The sequence below is a fragment of the Haplochromis burtoni genome, unplaced genomic scaffold, assembly GCF_018398535.1.
Source record: "Haplochromis burtoni strain Fernald_Lab_line unplaced genomic scaffold, NCSU_Asbu1 Contig_441, whole genome shotgun sequence".
Classification (NCBI taxonomy): domain Eukaryota; kingdom Metazoa; phylum Chordata; class Actinopteri; order Cichliformes; family Cichlidae; genus Haplochromis; species Haplochromis burtoni.
In genome coordinates this window covers 370,593-386,544 of record NW_024582802.1, presented here as the reverse complement: position 1 = coordinate 386,544, position 15,952 = coordinate 370,593, and the positions used below count along the sequence as shown (strand labels likewise).

General features: G+C 42.5%; 1 long non-coding RNA gene across 1 annotated transcript in view; it reads right to left on the bottom strand.

The window, feature by feature from the left end:
• Positions 1-10,167, bottom strand: part of LOC102310735 — a 30,549-nt gene extending 20,382 nt beyond the window's left edge. The window contains exons 1-2 of the long non-coding RNA XR_006052884.1: positions 9,784-10,167; positions 1,348-4,853 (exon numbers count right to left, since the gene is read on the bottom strand). This is a non-coding gene — a long non-coding RNA (uncharacterized LOC102310735). The remainder of the gene's footprint in view (positions 1-1,347; positions 4,854-9,783) is intronic.
• Positions 10,168-15,952: the final 5,785 nt, after the last annotated feature.

Sequence of the window (15,952 nt, the reverse complement as noted above, 5' to 3'; positions counted from 1 at the left end):
AGTAACACATCATCCGCATAAAGGCTGATTTTATGTTCCACGTTCTTGCATTTTATTTTATATATATATTACAGCATATATATTTATGTAACTGCACTATTTGCAGTTCATTTGAGTTTTTAAGTGTTTGGTCACTTGAATCTGCACCTTTTTGTTCCTAATAGTGTGAGTAATATTTTAGATTTAACAACAGAGTGCCAATTGTCAGCTTAATTTCGAGTAGGCTTACTAAAAAGGTTAATTCAGAATGAGAATAACTCACAAGTGGTTCAGACCCAAAGGAGAGCTGCCATTCAGACTGAGGCGGAGTTGTGTGTCTGTGAATAATGTCTAATATATGCTCTGGCCAGAAATGTTGAATGTTAATCCTCCAATGTATTTCAAGAAAATATCTTGATGATTTTGAGGTATCCAGAGCTGCATGATTTTTCCTCAATCACTCTTTAACTTATACAAGAGCCTATGTATAAAAAAATGATTGTAACGCTTAATGAGTTAATACTCATAACAATACTCATAATAATACTTTTGCAGAAGCACTGTGTCCCTGTCCAAATGGACCTGACATGATAGAGTGCTGGAAATATACCTATCCACCTATCAGGTAAAAATGTATAAAGTGTTTTTGGGGAGACAATAATATGACAGCCCAACTCCCAAAATGCCTAATAGCATGGATTTATCTACAGTGTTATATCTGCGATTAAAACACGCGTCACTTCTGCAGCTGTTCTGTCACATTACTGCCTCCCAAAACCAACTATTCCAAGTGCTGAGTGCACAAGTGTATGCAAATGTTTTTAAGAATGTTTTTATTATATATGATTTATGTGTATGTTTATTTACAGTTAATTAAGCATTTAAGAACTTAAGCCTGGCTTGGTTTCTTATGTGTAGTCACTGTATCATGTTATGTACTGTTTTATTTCATCTTATTTCTTTGTCTTTTAGTTTGTCGTTATTGTGGTTTTTAGATGCAAGATAACTAAATATTAAAAACTATGCCCCAAGAAAAAACCCACCAAAAAAGACATTTCACGGTCAAACTCAGCATTTGGACACACTCAGAAAAAGAAGAAGAAGAAGAAAGAAAATAGAATGCAATCGCATAAATGTATAAATATTTTGCATGGTGAAGGAAAATCCCTTTATAGCTATGCAGCAAGTCAACAATGCTCTCCAAGATGTAGGCCGACAGGTTTTCTTGTCAACAATCAAGAGCAGAACCTCAAAGAATTCGTCACATGATGCAAACCCCTGGTAAGGCTCTAAAACAGAATGGCTGGCTGCAGATCAGGACAGCATCCAAAAAGAACAAGTTATGTGAATGATGAAACATAAACCAACCTCTATCAAAGAACGTGTTTAGAGGAAAAGGTGGAATATCCCCAAGTGGCCAAGTCTGTCTGAGCTCCACTCCACCTGCTGAACATCAGACAATAGGAAACCCCTGGAGCAAGAAAGAGGTGGAGGAGTTGACTACATGTCTAATATTCCAATTGTTTTTGAAGATATAAATGTGTAGATATGTGCAGTATGTCTTCAACAAAACCCAGTCAAATGAAACCTGGCTTTTAATAATAATGATATTAATGTATACTTTATTGATCCCCGCAGGGAAACTACTCTCTCTGCATTTGACCCATTCACTCAGTGAAGTAGTGGGCAGCTACTAAGCAGGCACACCAGGGAGCAGTGTGTAGGGATGGTACCTTGCTCAGGGGTACCTCAGGGTAGCCATTCAGTGGGTTTGAACCCCTGACCTTCTGATCATGGGGCAACCACTCTACCTACTGAGCTATCCCTGGCCAAATGAATGAATGTTCATTATTTTATACTGTAATAATGAACAGAGCCTATGGTTAAGCATATATGTGTGCAAAAGGTTTGTGACAGTATATACTGAGCTTTACATTTGTTTGTATCATTATGAAACAGCATTCTGGCCAAATGTCAGAAAAGATGTGTGAACTATAAGTGTCCTGCGTTGGCTCATTTCCAAGTAAGACCAATAACGTTACCTTTGTTGGCTCTCAGTTAGCATAGCTTTTTTGCACATATACCGCATTTAGTACTTCACCACACATGTCTATACATATGTGGGGCCTGAGGCCTAATCCCAAAGTATCCTCTACAGGGTCCCACTCCTTAATGTGTGTAATCTGGTGTGTAGTCACATTGCTGAAGGGTCTCAGAAGTCAATAAAAAAAAGTCCCAGGTTTTGGGGTGCCTTTGTCATTCCCAGATGAGAGCAGGAACTTCCTATCATCGTCAGGACTGTATACTGCTATCAGATAGACGTATTGTGATTATGTCCATGACCTTTTAGAAATTTTGCATTCTGTTTCAGTTTCTTTCAGGCCTTCACAACATCCTTAAAATACTCTAGTTTTGTATCTGTTTTTCCTTCTTGTTTTTTATTATCAGAATTCATAACAGAGAAACGAAAAATTACACTGACAGTCCTTCTAAAATAATCATGCATCTTGTGACACACCAAATATGACAGTAATTTGAATCTGTTTGAAAATCTTTATTTTCTTTTGGGGTTCATATTTCATTTAGAAAAACAACACAAACAATCCATCAGTTAAGCAGATACAAGCAGCTGAAAGAAAAAAAGAAGACATCAGGAACCGCAGCCAAGCATGGACACAGTTGTCATTCATCCCCCGGCGAGTTTATGGCATTACTAACCCACCGACAGCGATGAATGTGAGCCGGAATCATGCACTGGATTAGAACTGGCCAAGGCAGAGCTTTATACAATGTAACAATAAGCAACAGTCAATCAGAAACAAAGTGATACATTATTCACAAAACAATTGGATACATGCTTCCTGTGTGTGATAAAAAGGGTGAAAAACATATGAAAGTACAACTTGACCTGGACACTTTTTGTACAGAAAATATTATTTGATTATCTTTAGTAAAGTTTATAAAACAAATTATTACTTTTAAAAAATGTGTGGGAAACCCAGATTTTGGTATACAAAGATACTGGAATAAAACCTAAATTAAGCACAGCTCAACACACCCACAGAACAAAAAATAGCTTTTTATTGAGGCTCATTGACATCATGGACACGGTGCTCAAGGGTTGTCCAACATTATTGTACGTTATACAACCACACTTTGCTGCTGAAAAATGTTTTGATGCACTGGTGATGCACTGAAAACCTTGGCTCCTAACACACCGCCACCACTGACTGTACTTTTTCACGTTTGTCTGCAAATACTAGCTAGCTACTAGCCCTGCGAAAATCCAAGTTCAACACGAACCGGAAGTGGAGGTCGTTGGCCTTCAAAGTAAAAGTTGCATCTGCGCTGCAGTTTTCAACGGGCACATCTTTTATTTAGAAGGGAAATGGTGTCCATTTCCGGTTTGTGTGGCACTTTTACATTTTGTTTTTACAGCTGGGACAGTTTGTCGGCATGTTCGTCATTTCCCCTCGCCTTTGATATATTAACTAATATGAATATTATTTTTTACCTGATCCAGTCGTTTTTGTTTCCAGTTTTTCTTGTGTAAACTAAATCTGTGTACTTTTCAGCTTAAACATTACTAATTACTTTTCAGGGCTTAAATCTAGCCAAGTGGCTTCTATAGATGTGATTAAAATAGCACAATTGAGGTAAAAAGATCAACCCTTTTAGGTTTTAAACGGGGTCTGATGTGTGAGCTGAAAAAGCGTTTATGCCAACAACAATCCCTCCAGCCTCTAAATGAAAACTTTGTTAGCCTTAAAATGGTCAAATATTCATATTATTTACATCACTTAATTGCCTAAATGCAGTATGAGTGCATTCAGAAGAAAATTTGTGTTTGGGGACACAAAAATGAGGAGGAAATTTTATATCCAGAAACATGAATAAACAGAGTAAAAGTTGTGACTATTTAACAAGCTTTAAATAAGTAAGACTGTTCATGGAATTTTGTGACACCTTAATAGACTGCAGCCATTGTTAATGCTAGTATTTACTTCTGTGTTTTGCTAAAAATTACTATGTAATATCTGAGTGCTACACATTTTTTGGTACGTGGTGTTGTGAGTTGTTGTGATCTCAAGTGTTAGGGTACACTCAACACTCGATGGTTTTCTCTGAGTCACAAACTCACCGACAGCGTTGAATGTTCTCCAAGACTTGAAAAACACAGGCTGACAGCAAGCTAACAAACAGCCTGTCCCGAAGTGCTGCAAGGGGTGGACAGCCATGACAGGATGAACCAACGAAGACGCTAAACAGGAAGTGACAAGAGCTCTGCAGGTGCACCCACACATTTTGATTAATGATGCAGCATATAGCAAAGGTACCTAAACCTGCTTTAATATCTCAAACAGCTACAGAACAAATTTAGACTGTGCAATGACATTACGCTGGAGATATTTGGAATTGGGCAATAAATGGAAATGCTGAACAAATATCTAGGTAATAGATTCTACATTTTGAGGCATTAAACTAAATATAAAATATTAGAAGTCTGTCATTTGTGTTAGTATATCTATTCGCAATAAAAACATCATGGTGCAAAACAGTAGCGATCTGAAAGTTTCAAGTTTCAGGAAGCATTTTCAGTATAACAACAAGTGGGAATCTAATTACTGCAAACACTGCCCTAAAGATCAGTGAAAACTCAACCCTCTGACTTAATTACCAAGTTGAGTCAAAGCATTTGAATTAGTTGTCTAACAGAAGCAGCCATGTTGTAGGTTTCATGCTGTCTTCCACCATTGTATTTTTTCCTGTTATTGCTAGATCACTGGTTACAAATCGAAATGACTTACCTGCACCAGATTGTTTGTGACATTGTGCCAGCTGACTGTGACACTGGACTCTTCTTACAGCTGCAGCTGAAAGACAAAGCCAAAGATGTGGGATAATTGGTGTATACAGGTAGAAATCAATCAATTATATACACAAAAAAAAGCTATGGGGGAAATGTAGAGCGCCGTTTCTATGAAATATTTGAATACGCTTCAAAGATAAGATTATATATATATATAAACACCCAGCACGCCCCTGCGGGCGGTTTATCCTTCAAGCTCGGGTCCTCTACCAGAGGCCTGGGAGCTTGAGGGTCCTGCGCAGTATCTTAGCTGTTCCCAGGACTGCGTTCTTCTGGACAGAGATCTCCGATGTTATTCCCGGGATCTGCTGGAGCCACTCGCCTAGCTTGGGAGTCACCGCACCTAGTGCTCCGATTACCAGGGGACCACCGTTACCTTCACCCTCCACATCCTCTCGAGCTCTTCTCTGAGCCCTTGGTATTTCTCCAGCTTCTCGTGTTCCTTCTTCCTGATATTGCTGTCATTCGGATACATCGATCACTACGGCCTCTTCGATTATATGTCGTTGGACCCCCCTTTCCTCTGGTATCCATGATATATATATACTACTACATACATATTTATATATATATATATATATTATATATATATATATATATATATATATATTATATATATATATATATATATATATATCTATAATATATATTTATCTTCTATGCAAATCTAGAAGAAATGACCTCCACCAACTCCTTTTGCATGTCTTTTTCATTGTAATGTACTCAAAGTACTTTTTACACTCCAAGCCACCTTCACCTATTCAGACAGGGCTTTATATTTAGTTTTTTTAATCTGTCTTTTAAGTGCTCTTTTTTGTCTCTCACAAACACACACACAGCAACAGATGGCAATCTATGTTTTCAGTATCTTTCCCCATGACACTTTAATATGAGCATTCAATGAGCCAACCTTCTGATTAACCACTCTAGCCATTTCAGATCCTTGAAAATACTAAATTGAGTTGTTATGGGAACTGACCTGACATTCTGTGCCAAAATTTTCTGCCCTACATTATGATAGAAATTATTTTCACAGGGTGCTTTGAAGCCATCTTGAGCCAAGAAATCAAGTGGTGCCATTTGTGTAAACATGACATGTAAAATGACATTGACATGACACAGACATGAGAAGTGACCCAGGTGTGATGTCTCATTTCTGAAGTGTGACTGGTTTATATTCATCTGTTATTCAATCTGTTCGCCTCCCAGTGATGATGTGAATTTTAATTGAAAGAAAAACATACGGAAACAAAATGTTTTCCTGGGTTTGTCAAAGATATGAATAGTACTTTACATATTCCAACATGAGCGTCGTTTGCATGACCAGTAGGATAAGCACAGGCTACACTGGCCCACATAGTGAAAGAGCATGTTAAGACGCAGCTGAAGACTAGCTTAAGCATACAATGGCTGGATAAGCAGCATAACGAACCTTCCCACAATACTGTGATGTAACATGGATATACTGGATATAACATGTTACAACAGAGTACTTGCACTTTTTTTTTACATAGTTTGAGAAAAGTGACATATTAGTTATACAATTTAGCAAATTTGATATTTAGTTACTTTTTAAAAACTAAGAAATCTGTTGTTGTTAAATGTGTTTGAACACATGTTATTTTTGTTGTGACAAGCACAAAAGAGAATAAGAAGTATTGGCAAAGGACATGTTTTGGTGTCCTTAGCATCTGAATGCATTTGAAAAATGGCAGAGAGGGCAATCATTACATTAATGAAGTATTCACATTATTTTGCTAAGGAGCTTTGCTTCATTTTTTGAAGAAGCACCTGCAACCTAAATGCTGTACAGTAATGGTGGTGGGAATCTATATCACTCAAAAGGCATCATAAATCCACAGAACACAGATAAAAGAAATGCTCTAATGTGGCCTGTATGACTGCGTGTGTGGTCATGCTATAAGACCTTAAGGCTGTTATGCTACAAGTTCATAGCATAAATGCAGCGGAGCTGGTTGTGTGTTGATGGAGGACTAGAGGTGGGAGCCGGGTGGGGGAATTCAAGGGTGAGTGAAGAGAATAAGAAGGTGGTGGTGGATGGGGGTGTTGGCTGTCTGGGTGAGAGGAGTGTTGATCGATTCCAGGCATGGTATTTTCCAGACAGACTGAATGGTAAAGGTCAAAGGTCAGCCGCTTTTGTTTCCTTATGAAAGAGAGGCTGTGTGTGTATTTTCGAACTCATGTGCACCAGCAAATGTCATGCATGTTTGCTCTATATCGAGTTAAAAGAGCTGCTTTTTTGTTGTTTTGGGGGGATTTTTTTATTTTTATTTTTTTGTTTCAGGTTTTTGGTTTTAGATCTCCAATCAAGCTAAAGCCACAAAACAAGTGCAAGGATCCTTCTGTGAGTATGTGTGGCTGTATGAGCACATGTCTGCACGTGAGCATGTTTGACTGAGCTCTTTCCTCACATTTTTTTAAAGGGAGCAACATTTAAACCTGAATATGCAAAAATAAAAATCAATCCTTATATACACAATTTGCAGACCAAACTTTCTGTGTCACCAACACTTACTGGTGATTATATGACCTGAAGCTACATAATTAGACCTCTTTAACATTTGGTCCATTTTTGTCCGATTTTTCTCCCATCAGAGGAAACGCTGCAAGCATAAGAACTGAAAATCTGTTTCAAAAGCATTTTCCTCCTCATATAAAAATCTGAGCATGTTTCAGTGCTGATCAGAACTGCTGAACAGCAGTGCGCGCAGCTAGGTGGTTGAGTGTCTTGCTCAAGGGCACATGGGGAAAAGCTAAAAATAGTTTGTAGATGCTCCTGCTGTGATCAAATCTGACACCTTTGCCGTACTCTGCAGTGTGCTGTGAATGTGTGTTTGACAATTTTTCAGTTTGGGTTGAGTGGCCAGAGAATATACATCACAAATAAGCCTGAGAGCACGCGCACACATGCACACACGCACACACGCACACACACACACACATATATATTCATTACCATGGAAATCTTAATAGCAGCCATACAAATAGTGGTGTTTTAATATTGGCCCAAGTAACAGATAACACATACAGAACAAGGATGCACAGAGTAACCTGCCACACATTCACAAAAATACACACACAGCAGAGATTGCATAGTCACTTCCTGCATATTTCTGTGTGTGCATGCATGGCTGCATGTGAGCACATGTGTGTCTGAATGAGAGAACAGATTGTGGCAAAGTAAAGGAACGGGGTGGGGGTAAAGAGAGACTTGGGGGTGGAGGGGAAACGAGCAACAGAGTGAGTGGTGGGCCTTGTCTCTCCCTCCATACTTCCCTCCTTTAAAGCCACTGTCCCACTCGCTCCCCCTCCCCCACCTGGGACTTGAACCCATGACCCACCCAGTGAATGAGTTCAACGGAGGCATTGCCATTACTGAGGAAGCCACTGCTGAGCCTGCGCGAGGTTCAGTGAAAGTTTGTTTCTGTGCTAGGTTAAATTAGTCCGTGTGTGCATATGTTTGTGTACAAGCATGTTTATTTGTTTTTATAATGGACGTTGTGAATAAGAGTCTAAGCAATGTTTGTGCATATGGGTATCTTTGTTTGTGTGTTTGTGCGTGTGCGTGTGTGTAAGAGTGAGTCTTTCACAGTTGAACCATGTGTGTTTTTTCCTAATGTTGTAAACCTCAACATCTGGCAATAAACCCCATTCTGATTCTGATTCTGATTTTGTGAGTGTGTTCACAGAGTTTGGAAACAGAGGCTGACTTTCGATTTCGGGCGAGAGTTGGGTGGTCGCCTTGTAATCGGAAGGTTGCTGGTTTGAACCCCAGTTCTAACAGTCTTGGTCGTTGTGTCCTTGGGCAAGACACTTCACCCGTTGCCTACTGGTGGTGGTCAGAGGGCCCGGTGGCGCCAGTGTCCGGCAGCCTCGCCTCTGTCAGTGCGCCCCAGGGTGGCTGTGGCTACAATGTAGTTTGCCATCACCAGTGTGTGAATGGGTGGATGACTGGATGTGTAAAGCCTAGTCCTTAGGGACTAGTAAAGCACTATACAAATACAGGCCATTTACCATTTAAGGTCAACATTAGAAATGCAAACTGCACAGATATTTGTGTTTATGTGCGTTTTGGAACGCGTGTCTTTATGTTTCTGTTGAAGATGATTTGTTTTCCAATGGTACCTTTAAGCAGCAGACTTATACTTTTAATAAAATTATTAATGCACGTAGATATGTGTGTGTGCATGCGTGTGTGCGTGTGCGTGTGTGTGTGTGTGTGTGTGTGTGTGTGTGTGTGTGTGTGTGTAATGGGAATGGTGATGGCCCTTCCCCCCAGTTTGCTGCTGGGTGTGTGACTGAGACGGCATCTCCCTACCTGGCCCAGACTAAATCAATACTTTAATCTAATTGTCATTCACTTCCACTGGGGTAGCCAAGTGCATGCATGCATACAGCACACACAAAATATTCAACACATCTCCATGCACAAACCTAACAACCATGGATACTTGTAAAAACGTGCACATCCTTCACACACACACACACACACACACACACACACACACACACACACACACACACACACACACACACACACACACACACACACACACACATGCGAAATTATGAATGAAAAGCCCCACTGTGTGAACGCACTCGCTGCTGTGTTAGCGTGCAGCCTCGCTGTCCTGTACTACATCCACTTCCATGCCCTCTCTGCACTCTTTCCCTGCCTCTCTGGGCGTTCCTCCTTGGTGTTGCATCATGCATGCACACATCAGTGTCGGCAAACATCCGCTGACACACTGTCACATCGCATTCATGTCCGCCGGCGAGCGGCCTCTCCCACAGAGCAACAATGGAAAGTAGATGTCAGGGCTGCTGTGGGATCAGAGCTCAGCCGCAGGCACAACAATCAGCCGGGAAAAAACATACACATATTTAAAATTTAAAGGTCCAAACTGACTTACCTCCTTCATCATCGCCAGCAGAAGCATTCCCCTTCTTTTTCTGCATTCCTCTGTCTCTACACCTCCTTCTTTCCCCCTCCCACAGAACCACCACTCTGTCTCTCTCTCCCTCTTTCTTTCATCCTCCCGTCCGTCTTCTTTCTCTTACCACCTTCTCAACAAATCCCTGCTCTTTCCTTACTTCCTCTCTCCTCCCTTTTCCTGTTCCTCTTCCTCTTTGCCTGTCGCTTAAAACACTCTTTCTCTTGCTTTTCTTCCTCTCCGGTGGGCTCTCCGGTGTCTTCTTCCTACTGCTTTAAACTGCAGACTGTCTGGCGAGAGAGAGAGAGGGAGAGCGAGAGAGAGAGAGAGAGAGAGAGACTATGGAGCAATGGGAAATGCAAACTGGGACACACACACACACACACACAGCCTCTGTCAGTTTGAATGAATATTGTGCACACTCGGCTTGTCTCTCCTCCCCCTCTCTTTCTGTCTCCCTCCTTCCCTCTCTACCAGACACCCCTCCTCCACTTCTCTCTGGCTTTGCCCTTCTTCTCTCTCTCCTCCTTACTCCCTCGTTGCTGCTGCTTTCAAACATGTTCACACTCCAAGACTGACTGACATTATAGAGCTGCACTTACTGACCCCCCACCCCAACGCACACACACGGACACACACACACACACACACACACACTTCTTAGTCTCATGGACCCAGACGGTTAACCCTTTTGATGCAGCTGCAGATCCCGTCTGTTTGGATTTATTTTCATCTTCACAATGTGAGCTGTTTTCCAACCACTCATAATCATACTTTCATGAATGCGTTGCCATTTTTTATTTTATTGTATAGTGACTAAAATAATAATAATAATAGTTCATAACAGTAAAACTTTATCTGCATCTACAAAAAGAACTTCCTGTGAAATATAAAAACTCATGTCATTGTGATGTTTGAAAGGTCAATTCTTGGACTTAGTGAAAGTGAAATGTGTGGTGAAAGTAAGAAAAATGGACATGTGCAAGAATCTGAGTGACTTCATCATCGACCAAATGGCAGTGCCTAGACGACTGAAAAATACACAAGACTGCTCAAGATTGTCTTGTGGGTGTTTGCCGTTATGTCTATATGAGTAATTAATATAGCTATCTATAATGAGCAGTGAGCCTTTTATACAGTTTAAACAGGTTGATGTAGCGCCACATGAATGAACCAGTTCTTCACCTGTTGCAACTTTTGTTTAGTAGGCCTTTATGCAATGGACACGAAAGAATTTGCTTGACTATTTTCAGCATTAAAAGTATTTTTGGCTCCCTTATTCTCAATGCAGCTGTTCACACCGACAGTGTAATTTCACAACACAAAACTACAGCATTTATTTTTTCACATCATGCTTGATTTTTCAAAGTTTTTGCATGCAAATAAACTGATCTGGCTAATCAGGCCACTACATTTGGCAGCCAGTGCACTCGTAGCTCAAAATCACACCGGTGCTGAATATACACATATCTTTAAATGGTAAAGTAACACTGTTTTTCCTCAGATATACAGCTAGATGCTCTCTGAAATTATTTCTCTGTTTCCTCGGATGTTGTACCAAGTCTGCCAAAAAGAGCTCAAACTGCCCCAGTGAGATCATGAAATATATACTAAAGCAAACATGATACAGCCCCAACTCTTGGATCCAACCATGAATTTCTCCCTGCTGTTGCCTTCTTGTGAGAATTGAACCCCAAATCTCAGTTTCTTCTTCTTGTTTACAAAGTCCAGATCATCATCGCTTGAGCTCAACTTCATTTTTCAGTGCATTTTTTAAGGATGAAACTTTCAACTATCTTTTTTTTCAGGAAGAACTCAGTGTGTATATAGGTTACATAACAACATTATAATACATATTCAAAAAATTTGAATTTCATGTGATTTTTTCACAACACACAGTAAAGGTCTTTGGAGTGGCCCACCAGCTTGCAGTGGATCTCAGAGAAGCAAACTGCAGTCCAAGGTGGTAGGATTTGTGTCAGGTAGGCCAAAGCAGGACCCAAACGCAGGACTGCCTAAGAATAACAAATGGTGCTAATAATCCTCAATGCGTGCTCTCTTCATGTGCTTGTGCCCTGCTCCTGTGCCGTGACTTCTCCCTGTGATCTGTGGTGAGTATTTCCGCTCCCTTCGTTGTCTATGTACAAACGTGTCCAGCTCCCTCCACTCGTTTCCCCTGACTCTCCTGGAAACAGACGCTGCAGTAAGTACAGTCCCTACGACCTGCCAACACAAAACTCTTTCACTTCACTAGCTGGGGGACTGACTGCATTTCTCACAAAGAAAGTTGTGGTGCGGCTGCTGTGGAAGTCGACGTACCGGAGCTGCATCGGCTCATTGCGCCACCCTGCATAAATGGTACTGGGTCCTGAGTGTGGTGTTGTTGTTGATGTGAGTACGGCTGGCAGCGGAAGAGCTGCTCCCATTGTGTGTAAAACTTGTGATGAATAAAAGATGCTGGAAAGCATGAACGTGTGGCCAGGTCTGCCATGGATTCATTACAGTGCTGCCGAAACCCAGGACGGGGGCGCGGCAGACCCAGGACCGGGCCAGCCAAGGGAGGGGCTGGCCAAAATGGTGGCCGAGCTGGCGGCCACGCAACAGGAGCAGGTGGTGATGTCATGCTGCCAGTGGGAAGAGGTGTAGGACCAGACCGAGCATCATATGGAGGTGATTAAGAATCTGGCAGCTCGGAACCAGTCCTGGCCGACACTGCCGCCACCCCCACCGGCGTTCCCCGGGAGCATGGGAGTGGAGGTCCAGACCGTTTAAGCGCCCGTGCCACCCCCCAGGGTGCAACCAGCCAAGGTGCAGCCTGCCTCCGCGAGACGGAGGTCCCCGTGCAGGGGAGCCTGCTCGACCTGAACCATACCCCTCCAAATCCACCAAATACTGAAAGCCACTACCGTGTAACATCCGTGTAACGGATTAAGCCAGGTTGCCGTCAATAACCCGGGTGGGTGGTGGGGGGCCTGAAAGGCGGACAATGGACTGGACAGGCTTCAGCTGGGAGACATGAAAGACATTATGAATCTTCATATTTTGAGGTAAGTTCAATCGAGCAGTCACAGAATTAATCATAGTCACAATGTCTTGATGCATGCTCAATAATCCAGGTAAGTAAAAGTTGATTCTGTTCATAGTTCAATGTTAAACATGCCAATAAAGTGAGGAGAAATCTTTTTGGACTCTGTATCTAATGGACGTTTGCTGTAGACAACCATACTTTCTGCCCTGGACTGCAGGAGAGGCGATCCTGTGAACAATTTCCACAGGCGCCAGCAGCAACGGAGGTGATGCTGAACCGAGGGAACCTCGTGTTCCCCTTCAGTGATGGACAGGAGCGTTGATTAATACCCCAATGAATCCTGAGACAGCGACAGACCAGTGGCAGAGTTGGTCATTGAATTATGAGCATGTTCCACTCATGATAGGTGAGTGGAAGTGGGACTGCTTTGATGAAGCCACACAGTGGAGAGTGGACTCCAACTTCTGGTTGGCCCTCTCCACCTGCCTGTTGGTGTAAGGATAAAACCCTGAGGATAGACTCACTTGGGCCCCCAGCACGGTGCAAAACTCCTTCCAAACCTGCGACGTGAACTGCGGACCCCGATCGGACACAGTGTCTTGAGGGATGCTGTGTAGGCGGAACACATGATCAATCAGTAGCTTCGCCATCTCTAATGCAGTATGCAATTTGGGCAGAGCAATAAAATGTGCAGCTTTAGAAAAACCATCCACCATGATGAGTATGACGGTGGCTGTCCAGTTATGAAGTTCAGTGCGATGTGTGACCAGGGCCTTCTGGTTATAGGTAGGGGCCTGAGAAACACACAAGGAGGGGAGTTGGACGCTTTATTCCACACACAGGTAGGGTAAGCAGAGACAAAATCCTAAACATCTTGGCCCAAAGACGGCCACCCAAACAAGCGTTGCATGAATGATATAGCGTGCTTCAACTTAGGAGAATGGGCCCACTGGATAAGCTTGCCATGAACCACAGGGGGCACGTATATCTGGTTTGTAGGACCCATCCCACGGTCAGGTTTCTCCTGCTGAGCGCTTCTAATTAGAGCCTTGATCTCCCATCTGAGTAACCCAGGTCGCAGGCAGGATGGCATCGTCCTTCTCTGACCGAGAGAATTGCCAGGAGAGTGCCTCCGGCTTCACATTATGGGAGCTGGGTCTGTATGTGATGGTCAAATTGAACTAAGTAAAGAACAGAGCCCACCTGACCTAACAGGAGTTGAGGGGCTTGCAGCTACTCGAGGTTCTTGTGGTCTGTCCAGATGACCAATAGCTGTTCCTTCCAGTCAGTGCCTCCATTTCTCCAGTGCGAGCTTTATGGCCAACAATTGTTGATCCCCTATGTCGTAATTCCGCTCTGCCAGCGAGAGACGCAGAGAAACAAAAAAAAAAAAAAAAAAACCCACACACACACACACACACACACACACGAGTGAAGCTTACGCCCAGAACACTGTGACAACACAACTCCAAAATCTGATGCATCCACTTCCACTATGAATGATTGAGAGAAGTCTGGCTGAACCAAAATGGGAGCGGAGGCGAACTTCTGCTTGAGTTGGATGAATGCTTGCTGGACCGCTGGGGAACACTGGAATGAGACCTTCAGAGAAGTTAAGCATGTGAAAGGCAGAGCAATGCAACTGGAATCTCAAATGAAATGTCTGTAAAGATTTGCAAAGCCCAGGAACCTCTGCAGCTGCGTACGGGTCTGGGGCTCTGGCCATTGAACCACCTCTTTTATCTTAGCTGGATCTGCCTGAAGCTGGCCTTGCTCCACAATAAACCCCAAAAAGGAGAGCAACTGAACATGGAACTCACACTTCTCTTCTTTGACGAATAGTCAATTTTTCAACTGCTGCAGGACCTGGCGAATGTGCTTCTCATGTTCAACCAAGACTTCAGAATCAGAATATTATCAAGGTACACAAAACCACAGAGGCTAATGAAATCTTTCAAAACGTCATTAACCAAGGCCTGAAAAACTGTGGGAGCATTGGTGAGGCTGAAAGGCATGACCAGGTAGAGTCCAGTTCACCATTAACTTTTTATAATTATTTGAACATTAGGTACTCAAAATGTTATTGAGCCATCTTTCACTCATCTCCCTGATACTGACTGAAAGTCAATGGTAGGCATTCCTGAGCTTAGTGGCCCCTTGAAGCAGTTCAAAAGTGGAAGACAGCAATGGCAGGGGACACTTATTTTTAAGTATCTTTGTGGTCTTGTTCAACCCCCCGAAAGGCAATGCACAGACGGAGGGTCTTGTCCTTCTTCTCCACAAAGAAAATCCCCACCCCAAGTGGGGATTTGGATGGATGGATTATTCCGCTAAGGAGTCATTAATGTAACATTCCTAGGCCTCTTTCCAGCTTGGAGAGACTGTACAGGCAATTGGTGGGAAGTGGAGCACCAGAGAGCTGATCTGTTCCAGTCGCAAGGATGATGTGGAGGAAGGGAGAGCACCAAGTCCTTGTTGAAGACCTTAGCGAGGTCATGATATAGCGCTGGAACAGAGTACAAATCAAGTAACTTGACCGTTTTGGATAGAGACACTATGGCAGAGTGCAAACAGTTCTTATGACACTAAAGGCTCCAACCAACAATTTTGGACCAAGCTGGGGGTTGTGTTTAACCAAGGGCAACCGAGAATAACAGGGGTTTCAGGAGCATCAGAAAGAAAGAAGCTAATCTTCTCTACATGGTTTTCTGATAGGGAGAGCTGAATGGCCTGAGTGCAATGGGTAATTTAAGCAAGCCTGGTACAGTTTAAGGCAGAAACCTGTAGGAGTTCGGTGAGTGGTGTCAACGGGAGGTTTAATTCCTTAGCGAGTGTCTGATCAATGAAATTTTACTCTGTGCCTGAGTCAATTAGAGCATGACTGAGCACTCATACTCGTAGTGTATGAGTTTTGCTAAACACTGAAGACCAAGTAGGGAGGCATCTTTGAATGTGTCTGCCAATTCAATTTTATTTATATAGCGCCAAATCACAACAACAGTCGCCTCAAGGCGCTTTATATTGTACAGTAGATCCAACAATAGATACAGAAAAACCCAAATATCATATGACCCCCCCAATGAGCAAGCACTTTGGCGACAGTGGGAAGGAAAAACTCTT